The following is an 11,473-nucleotide window of genomic DNA, read 5'->3' as shown; positions in this document are numbered from 1 at the left end:
CATCATACAAACTTACTTATCCGTAAACTATCCATAATCTTTCAAGAAAACAGACACTGTGGAAATGAAGAAACTCCTCTGAGAAAGTCCAGTTTGATCGATGAATCCGCGAGCAGCAGCTGCTTCAGTCAGACACTAAACTCCACCCATCAAACACCTCCAGCTGCACACATAAACACCACAGATCTAAACTCCACCCATCAAACACCTCCAGCTGCACACACAAACACCACAGATCTAAACTCCACCCATAAAACACCTCCAGCTGCACACACAAACACCACAGGTCTAAACTCCACCCATAAAACACCTCCAGCTGCACACATAAACACCACAGATGTAAACTCCACCCATCAAACACCTCCAACTGCACACATAAACACCACAGATGTAAACTCCACCCATCAAACACCTCCAACTGCACATATAAACACCACAGGTCTAAACTCCACCCATCAAACACCTCCAACTGCACACATAAACACCACAGATCTAAACTCCACCCATCAAACACCTCCAACTGCACACATAAACACCACAGATCTAAACTCCACCCATCAAACACCTCCAGCTGCACACATAAACACCACAGATCTAAACTCCACCCATCAAACACCTCCAACTGCACACATAAACACCACAGATCTAAACTCCACCCATCAAACACCTCCATCTACACACATAAACACCACAGATGTAAACTCCACCCATCAAACACCTCCAACTACACACATAAACACCACAGATCTAAACTCCACCCATCAAACACCTCCATCTACACACACAAACACCACAGATCTAAACTCCACCCATCAAACACCTCCATCTACACACATAAACGCCACAGATCCAAACTCCACCCATCAAACACCTCCATCTACACACACAAACACCACAGATCTAAACTCCACCCATCAAACACCTCCAACTACACACATAAACACCACAGATCTAAACTCCACCCATCAAACACCTCCATCTACACACACAAACACCACAGATCTAAACTCCACCCATCAAACACCTCCATCTACACACATAAACGCCACAGATCCAAACTCCACCCATCAAACACCTCCATCTACACACACAAACACCACAGATGTAAACTCCACCCATCAAACACCTCCAGCTACACACATAAACACCACAGATGTAAACTCCACCCATCAAACACCTCCAACTACACACATAAACACCACAGATCTAAACTCCACCCATCAAACACCTCCATCTACACACACAAACACCACAGATCTAAACTCCACCCATCAAACACCTCCATCTACACACATAAACGCCACAGATCCAAACTCCACCCATCAAACACCTCCATCTACACACACAAACACCACAGATCTAAACTCCACCCATCAAACACCTCCATCTACACACATAAACGCCACAGATCTAAACTCCACCCATCAAACACCTCCATCTACACACATAAACACCACAGATGTAAACTCCACCCATCAAACACCTCCAACTACACACATAAACACCACAGATCTAAACTCCACCCATCAAACACCTCCAACTGCACACACAAACACCACAGATCTAAACTCCACCTATCAAACACCTCCAACTGCACACACAAACACCACAGGTCTAAACTCCACCCATCAAACACCTCCAACTACACACATAAACACCACAGGTCTAAACTCCACCCATCAAACACCTCCAACTACACACATAAACACCACAGATGTAAACTCCACCCATCAAACACCTCCAACTGCACACACAAACACCACAGATGTAAACTCCACCCATCAAACACCTCCAGCTGCACACATAAACACCACAGATCTAAACTCCACCTATCAAACACCTCCAACTGCACACAAACACCACAGGTCTAAACTCCACCCATCAAACACCTCCAACTACACACATAAACACCACAGATGTAAACTCCACCCATCAAACACCTCCAGCTGCACACATAAACACCACAGATCTAAACTCCACCTATCAAACACCTCCAACTGCACACACAAACACCACAGGTCTAAACTCCACCCATCAAACACCTCCAACTACACACATAAACACCACAGATGTAAACTCCACCCATCAAACACCTCCAGCTGCACGCATAAACACCACAGATGTAAACTCCACCCATCAAACACCTCCAACTACACACATAAACACCACAGATGTAAACTCCAGACATCAAACACCTCCAACTACACACATAAACACCACAGATCTAAACTCCACCCATCAAACACCTCCAACTGCACACACAAACACCACAGATCTAAACTCCACCTATCAAACACCTCCAACTGCACACAAACACCACAGGTCTAAACTCCACCCATCAAACACCTCCAACTACACACATAAACACCACAGATGTAAACTCCACCCATCAAACACCTCCAGCTGCACGCATAAACACCACAGATGTAAACTCCACCCATCAAACACCTCCAACTACACACATAAACACCACAGATGTAAACTCCAGACATCAAACACCTCCAACTACACACATAAACACCACAGATCTAAACTCCACCCATCAAACACCTCCAACTGCACACACAAACACCACAGATCTAAACTCCACCTATCAAACACCTCCAACTGCACACAAACACCACAGGTCTAAACTCCACCCATCAAACACCTCCAACTACACACATAAACACCACAGATGTAAACTCCACCCATCAAACACCTCCAGCTGCACACATAAACACCACAGATGTAAACTCCACCCATCAAACACCTCCAGCTGCACACACAAACACCACAGATGTAAACTCCACCCATCAAACACCTCCAGCTGCACACATAAACACCACAGATCTAAACTCCACCTATCAAACACCTCCAGCTGCACACACAAACACCACAGATGTAAACTCCACCCATCAAACACCTCCAGCTGCACACATAAACACCACAGATCTAAACTCCACCCATCAAACACCTCCAGCTGCACACATAAACACCACAGATCTAAACTCCACCCATCAAACACCTCCAACTACACACATAAACACCACAGATGTAAACTCCACCCATCAAACACCTCCAGCTGCACACACAAACACCACAGATGTAAACTCCACCCATCAAACACCTCCAGCTGCACACACAAACACCACAGATCTAAACTCCACCTATCAAACACCTCCAACTGCACACAAACACCACAGGTCTAAACTCCACCCATCAAACACCTCCAACTACACACATAAACACCACAGATGTAAACTCCACCCATCAAACACCTCCAGCTGCACACATAAACACCACAGATGTAAACTCCACCCATCAAACACCTCCAGCTGCACACACAAACACCACAGATGTAAACTCCACCCATCAAACACCTCCAGCTGCACACATAAACACCACAGATCTAAACTCCACCTATCAAACACCTCCAGCTGCACACACAAACACCACAGATGTAAACTCCACCCATCAAACACCTCCAGCTGCACACATAAACACCACAGATCTAAACTCCACCCATCAAACACCTCCAGCTGCACACATAAACACCACAGATCTAAACTCCACCCATCAAACACCTCCAACTACACACATAAACACCACAGATGTAAACTCCACCCATCAAACACCTCCAGCTGCACACATAAACACCACAGATCTAAACTCCACCCATCAAACACCTCCAACTACACACATAAACACCACAGATGTAAACTCCACCCATCAAACACCTCCAGCTGCACGCATAAACACCACCGATCTAAACTCCACCCATCAAACACCTCCTTCATATATGCTATTTTTGGATATAGTGGAGAGAATTTTTGTTTATGAGAATTTATGCCCCTTTAAATGTTGTTTTGGCCTCTAAATTGTTGAATCTCACCAAAGGAACTGTGAAATGAGTTTGATGTCTTTTCTTAGCGATGTGCTGATCTCTTCTCGCCAGCGCAGCTCTGGATGTAAACATTGATAAACTAGCTGGAAAAACAGGCTGTGATTTGTACATACATGAGGGTGAAACCACAGGGGGATTGTAAATAAAAGCCCCAATTCAATCTTGTCAGAAAAGCAATCCTTCCAACTTCATTTGAGTGTGTTTTATAACCAGCACAGCGGCTGCTATGAAATATGAGCTTTTCACTTATCATTTACAGGGATCCGGCATTGATCTGCGCCACTTTGATCTCATTTGAGACGTCGTCCGTCCCGAGAGTCTCTCGGCTCAGCGGGAGGCCGTGGACGAGCGTCCGTCACTCAGCGATGATTGATTACAGCGGGAACAGGGAAAATGAATAAATGAACAACGGTGTCGAGAGATCTGAAGGTGAACACTCGGCTCTCTCCTGCTTCATCTTCTGGAGTAATTATAACTCAGCAGGACAGGCGGACTTAATGATGTTTAATGCGCTATATTTATAAACCAAACACAATAAGCAGTGAGACGAGCAGATGGCCTCATTCCTGCAGAGTTAATGATATATATACAACCGTTACATGAAATACAAAGAGGTCGATTCATTTGAGACACTTTAATGGACTCGGCCGTAAACGTCTGATTCATGCTGTATATTTACAGTAATAACAGCTGCGGCTGGACTGACAGGTCATTAGTTATTATCGCACAAATCTTCAGTTTAGATATCATCCCTGTAGAGCTCCTAAAAATGCTTGTATTAAAAAAAAATCAAATTCATGACTCAATAAAAAGAGGTTTGACCTCAAGTGCAATTTAATATTAGTTGGATGAGCCTCATTGATTCACTTTAATTAAACCAGTATAATTAACATCACTAATCTCTTAATAATGGAGAGAACTACACGCTCAACAGCTGGGCTGAAAGAAGAACAAATAGGATTCAATGTGAAAATTTAAAATCTGCCCCCAAACTTGGCATGTTAGATAATAGTCATGGCCTGAACACAACTACATGAGAATATTCATTTATAGTAGTAGCGCCACCAACTGGCCACAGGAAGTGACATGTTAACTCAACTCAACTAAATTTTTATTTAAAGCACTTTCAAAACCATTAAAATTGACCAAAGTGCTGTCCACAGGCAACAAATAACACACAGACACATAAAATTACATCAAGACAAGAAACCCAGAGAATCAAACCACAAATCACTCACCGTTCTCAGACCTAATCAAATGCCAAAAGCTGGATGAAATACGTCTTCAAGTCCTTTCTAAAAATATCCGTACTTGACGACGATTTTAGAGATAATGGCCTGCTGGTAACAGGGAGTGATGTTTTAACAGGTTCATGCATGTAATGACCCAAGACCTACAAAAAAAGTCTCTAAAGTCTCCAAAACACAACAGGAAGTCAGCCATTTTGATCTTCCTCTCTGATTTTGTGCAGTTTCTGCCATTTTCAGCCCACGTACTTTAACAAACTCCTCCTACAGTTTTAATCCGATCATCTTCAAATTTGGTGAGTGTAATCGTAAGGCCTTTGCCACGTTAAATTGCGAAGATCTTGAGTTTTCGTTGAAGGTCGTGTCCTCGGCGGCCTGACAAATTTCGATGTTTCGCCATGAAACAGGAAGTTGCTGTAACTCAGGGAAACAATGTCCAATCTGCTCCAAACTTCATGCGTTTGATAAGAGCTCTGTCCTGAACACATGTCCATGCTCATATTCAGTTACAGTCACAGCGCCACCTGCTGGTCACAAGAAGTGACATATTTAACAGTGTGATGTACTACTACCAACATTTTAAATGTCATTGAGTTCTAAACACGTTAGCAACACTAATAACGCATGCTATTGTCCCCATTATAAAGGACATTTTTAACTGACTTTGACATACTCCACAATTTACGTAATTAAAAGCACATTGTCCACTGTGCTGCGCTCAGTCTTCCTAAAGCCACCGGGTGGCATTAGCACGAGTGCGAGGGCCTTTTCATCGCTGCTTTCAGCTTTAATAATGTGTATGTTATAGTGTGTATAAAGTTATAGTGTAATGTTACTGTGTGTACTACTTTTGAAAGTGCATCACTGGTTTTGCCTTTTTAATAACATTTATATTCATGCATTTAAAAGATGCTTTTAAAATGCATCCTTTTAAAAAGCCTGAAGGAGACGAGATCGAGACGAGAGCGGAGGAGAAACGCAAAGTAGGAGCTGTTTTTGTGAATAAGTGACATGTCCCAATTCTCCCTAAATGAAAATCTGATGGTGTTTTCTCTGTTTTTGGTGTTAGTGAGGATCTTGGTCACATCGACCCGTGAGGATGATGAAGTTACATCACTCAGGAAGACCAGAAGCTTCGGTGAATCTGAGCAGAAAGATGAAAGACGAGAGTTAAACACTGGTGTGTGTGATGAACACTGGTGTGTGTAATAAACACTGGTGTGTGTGATGAACACTGGTGTGTGTGATGAACACTGGTGTGTGTAATAAACACTGGTGTGTGTGATGAACACTGGTGTGTGTAATAAACACTGGTGTGTGTGATGAACACTGGTGTGTGTGATGAACGCTGGTGTGTGTGATGAACGCTGGTGTGACTGAGCTCTTCTTCTCAGATCTGCGTGACCTTTACAGGAGAGAAGTGTAGTGAAGCCTGTTCACACTGTGTGTGTGTGTGTGTGTGTGTGTGTGTGTGTGTGTGTGTGTGTGAGTGGTCTGAATCTGCTGCTGATTCCTGTGGAGTGTGTGTTAGCATCTGTTATTCAGACCCTCAGGCTGATTCATTGATTTCTGGACTATATAGGTATTGATTTCTTTCCCTTCCCGAGGAGCTTCCTGTGGAGTCACTTCAGAATGCGTGTGTGTATGTGTGTCTGTGTGTGTGTGTATGCGCGCGCAGCTGCCGTGACGGCCTACCTAATTTCATAAGCTCGCTCTCATTCATCATGTGAGACGTGAGTGTGTGTGTGTGTGTGTTTCCAGGATTGTAATGAAGCATCAGGATTTGCCAACAAAAGCGACAGAACGAGGGCAGAACCTGCGGCTCTCTCTCCCGGTCACGTTGCCATGGGAACGATGCACAAAGCAGGAAGAGGAAGAGGAAGATGATATCTGTGTCCCTCGATGAGTCTGATCTGCTGTGAGGACGGTGTGTGTGTCCTGTTATAATCAGCCTTGCACGTCACTTAACAATTCATTGAACATCAAGTCAAATTCATTTATATATTGTTTTCCTCAATACACATTGATTCAGCAGCTTTACAGAACATCACAATATAATGTATGCCATCATAAAGCCTAATGTTGTCACACACATTTAACACACTAATGTCCTCATAATCTGCAGCTCTTTCCTCTCAGTGTCTCTCTAAGCCCCGCCTCTCTGAGAGCTGCTCTGCTCTGATTGGTCAGATCTGAATCTCAGCTCTTGATCACAGTGATACGAACAGTAGTTTCACCGTCTCAATCTCATCAAAGTGGAGAACAGCGTCTTCTGGACACCAACAACACGAGCCCGACTCTCCCAATCTCAGATACACTAGGGTTTGAGGGCGGAGCTAAGAGACGCTGCTCAGCCAATCAGGAGCACAGGCTGGCATTATGCTAATGAGTTACAAACCTACAGCAGGAAGTGAGACTGAGTTACTGACGACTCGCTTCAGTTCAGAATCACTTCTTTCTTTTAGGAGACAAAATCTCCATTTATCTCTGATCTTTAAAACTGCAGAGCTTTTATATTCAACAGCTTTATTACTCGAAGCATGAACAGAAAATCATTATGAAGGAATTTAATTTTGAATTTAGAAGATTCCAGCTTTATGATAATATAGTTCTCTTATCCGTGCACTCCACACAGTCCAGTTAATATGGCGGAAGTCGACCTCTCGCTGCCCACAGTTCTTTTGAAAGAACAAGGACCCGAGCCTTGCCCGGCCGCTGTATGCTTTCCCTCCTATATCTCTGTTACCACAGTCAGGGGAACACGCCGTTCAGTGCTCCTCTTAGCACGCTAGGATGCCCGCTCCACAATGAATACAAAACGAAGGATAATTTTTTGGCTTCAATATCCCGAGAAGACGAATCTTTCCCACAGAGTAAGCTAACTTACGCGATACTCGTTCCCTCATCTAGAGAGAGCCGAGGGTACGTCAGGAAACCGATTAGTTTTTTTCCCACAATATCAACAATCAAGCAGGCGAGAGTTTTGCTGGATAGTGTATATTTATTTCTGTGGCTTTACTGTGTGTGTCAACAGTTAACATCATCACAGCTGAGATTTGATGCACAAGTTTGGTTTATATTTCTTACATTTCCTGAGGAGTTACCAGCTCATTTTTACCATGAGCGCACAATGATATAAACCCCATCGCTCAAACACCCATGTCCAACACACAATCCTTTTGTTCCTTTCTCTAATTTATGTGTTATTGTTTTGTGTTATTTTGTCAGTTTTACTGGTTTTATGACGCAGTGGCTGTAGCGTTGAGGCCAAGACTGATTTCCCTCTGGGACAATAAAGAGCCGAACCGTAAATCATGAGCAGATCATCAGCGCACGTCAGACCAGCTCTTCTTTATGCTGGCACTGTTTATCATACGCAGAGATACTGTAATATCATTATTATCAGCCAGACCGTGAGCCGGACAGAAGGACTGAGAAGACATCGCGGTGAGAAACACTAATGAGAGACAGAGATGAGGAAGATCCTCAGGACCATCAGTATTCACACACACACACACACACACACACACACACACACACTCACACACTGATCCCTGCATCTCATTCCCATCAGTCTGTCTGTGAAGCTCTGAACACACTCACACACACACACACACTCACACACACTCACACACACACACACACACACACACACACACACACACACACACACACTCACACTGATCCCTGCATCTCCACTGTTTATAAGTGATTCAGGTGATTTTAAAGTATTTATAATGAGCGATGAGATTCTGATGATGGATTAGAGCATATAATCACACACACAGAGGAAGAGTGTGTGTATACACACGGAGATCAAAATACCCAAATCAAGACGCTTTAAGATGTGTTCAATCGCAGCTGATTTCCAGGTAAACTGTGATGATTATTCACTCAAAGCATCAAATACTTATTTCATAAAAGTTTGATTATACTGATCGACATTCAACAGCGCTGCTCAACCCTGTCTGATTGTGTGTGTGTGTGTGTGTGTGTGAGTTCATGATAAGCACCAGTAGGTGCTGAAAACTCTTCATGTTTTTCATATTACATCTAAACCCATCGGGATCTATCCGCACATCTCATATTGTTTCTCAGATGTGGTGATCCACTATAGATGTGTGTATCAGTGCGTCTCTATTGTGTCGTACCTCTGAAAAATAATTGGGTCCTGGTGGATATGAGCCCGTTTCAATACATATGCAGCCAGTGGTTGTCATGGTAACAGGGGGAACCAACACATTCTCCTGATCTATTTTCAGTTTCACACACACTCACACACACACACCGATATGTAATAGATAATTAATGTGAATATGTGTATATGTGTATATGTGTATATGTGTATCTGAACGAGTATCTCTCGCAGAACTCCTGCACTGAGATATGATAATCAGATATCAGATCACTGACTGAATCTTCAATTATTAAAAATAAAGCATTACATTGTGTACAGGAAATGAGAACACTGGATAATACTGTACATCATCTATAAAGGCGTGATGATGACGTAAGCCGTAATAAAGCTGAGTGCGAGGAGCGAGTCTCTGCCGAACGGCTTCCATTCAGCGCCATATAAGGAAAAGAGGCGGAGCAGAACGCACACGCTTCATTGGCTCTCGTGGGAATCGTCGTTGTTGAAACTAAAATGAGAACTGAAAGAAATCAAACACTGATGAGCATTCTGCTTCAGTCCACACTCCCGACATCTGATCTCATCGGTCAGACCAGAATCTGATGTCCAGTTAAAGTTCACAGAACCTCCATTAAACTCATCTATAACCCTATCCCAAAAAGAAGTTGGCTGCATTCATTACAACATCCATTCGCACACACAACACACACACACACATATTGTCTCACACACACTCCCAAACACACACACACACACACTAAAGTTGGCTGCATTCATTAATGCAATATAGTTGTACGTTTTCCAGAAGGTTTATTTGATGATTTTAGTGCCGTGAGACTCGAGTTAATCAGGATCATGGGTTAGATTTCCAGGGAATTGCATTTAAATGAATGCATTGAATTGAAAAAATGCATACTGTATAACTAGAATGTAATGTAAGTTTCTTTGAAATAAAGCATAAATGCCAAAAACATAAATGTAGATGAGGTATTCAGACGACACAAATCATTCATACTTGAGATTTACACAGAACATATTTTTGATAGACGGGCACAGATTGAAACTCTTTTCTCCGCAGTACAGTAACACGCAGATGATTATTGCTCATGCTTTAGAATCTCTTCATCGGCTTCTTTCAGACAGTTATTGATCATAAAGCATAAACACTAGCGATGATCTGGTCTCTCTCACAGGAGGGTTGCGCTCCATTGATATTAATGATGGACTCTCACAACAGAGGAAATTTCCCTCAAGAATCAATTCGGCTCAAGATCCTTAAACTTTTCAGATGATATTTACACAGGGAAGAGAGGAACCAGAAGGAGGACGTGCTGAACTGAAGCCGAGCCGTCACACGCTCATCTAACCTGTTGGACGATAACTGATTTCTACAGTCGTGTGGCAGGTCAACATATATAAATATAAATGATAAGTCATGTATTCAATGTCTGCCAAATATCTTCTCAGATAACTTATTCAAAATAAGATCAAATTAAAAAAAAAATGTAAAATATGGAAAAACAGCATAATATGAATGTTCAGAGTCTACAGAGGTTTGTTTGGCCTGATCAGTGCTGATTCTGTCCACGCAACGACCCACGACATCTGAGATCTTCCTCAGCACGATGTTCAGTGTGTGTGTGTGTGTGTGTGAGAGAGAGAGACAGAGACTGTGTGCGTGACTGTGTGTGTGTGTGTGTGAGAGAGAGAGAGTGTGTGTGAGTGTGTGTGTGAGTGTGTGTGTGTTTGCTGCTCAGCATGTTGCTTAAGGGTATATTGATGTGTGTATTGATGAATCTGCCAGTCAATGGTTCAGTCATCGCTCATTCTAAACAATGTTCCATTCAATTGTCTGTTAAATGTATGTGATTCCATAGGCTTGACCCAAGAGACAGCAAAATGTGTTTTGTGTCCTAGAGGTTTCTTAGTTTCAGCCTTCATCACTGATTCAAAAGCTTGCTCTCACTAGTCGATACAGCACAAAACTTTCTTTAAATCAGAGATTGAACGGACCACATTAATGGGATCGTTCACCCAGAACTGATCATTTACTCGCCGTTCCAAACACGAATGGCTTTTTCTTTTGCGCAAAATGTCTCAGTATTTTGTTTTTGTACATACAATGAAAAGTCAAAAGGCTCCAATATGCCGTTTCGATAATGAAACGTGCCCACAGTTTTCTGTCTGTTCGAACCTTTTCAACAC

This window comes from Pimephales promelas, chromosome 15 (genome assembly GCF_988280905.1).
Source record: "Pimephales promelas chromosome 15, fPimPro1.hap1.1, whole genome shotgun sequence".
Classification (NCBI taxonomy): domain Eukaryota; kingdom Metazoa; phylum Chordata; class Actinopteri; order Cypriniformes; family Leuciscidae; genus Pimephales; species Pimephales promelas.
This window is presented reverse-complemented; position numbering follows the sequence as displayed.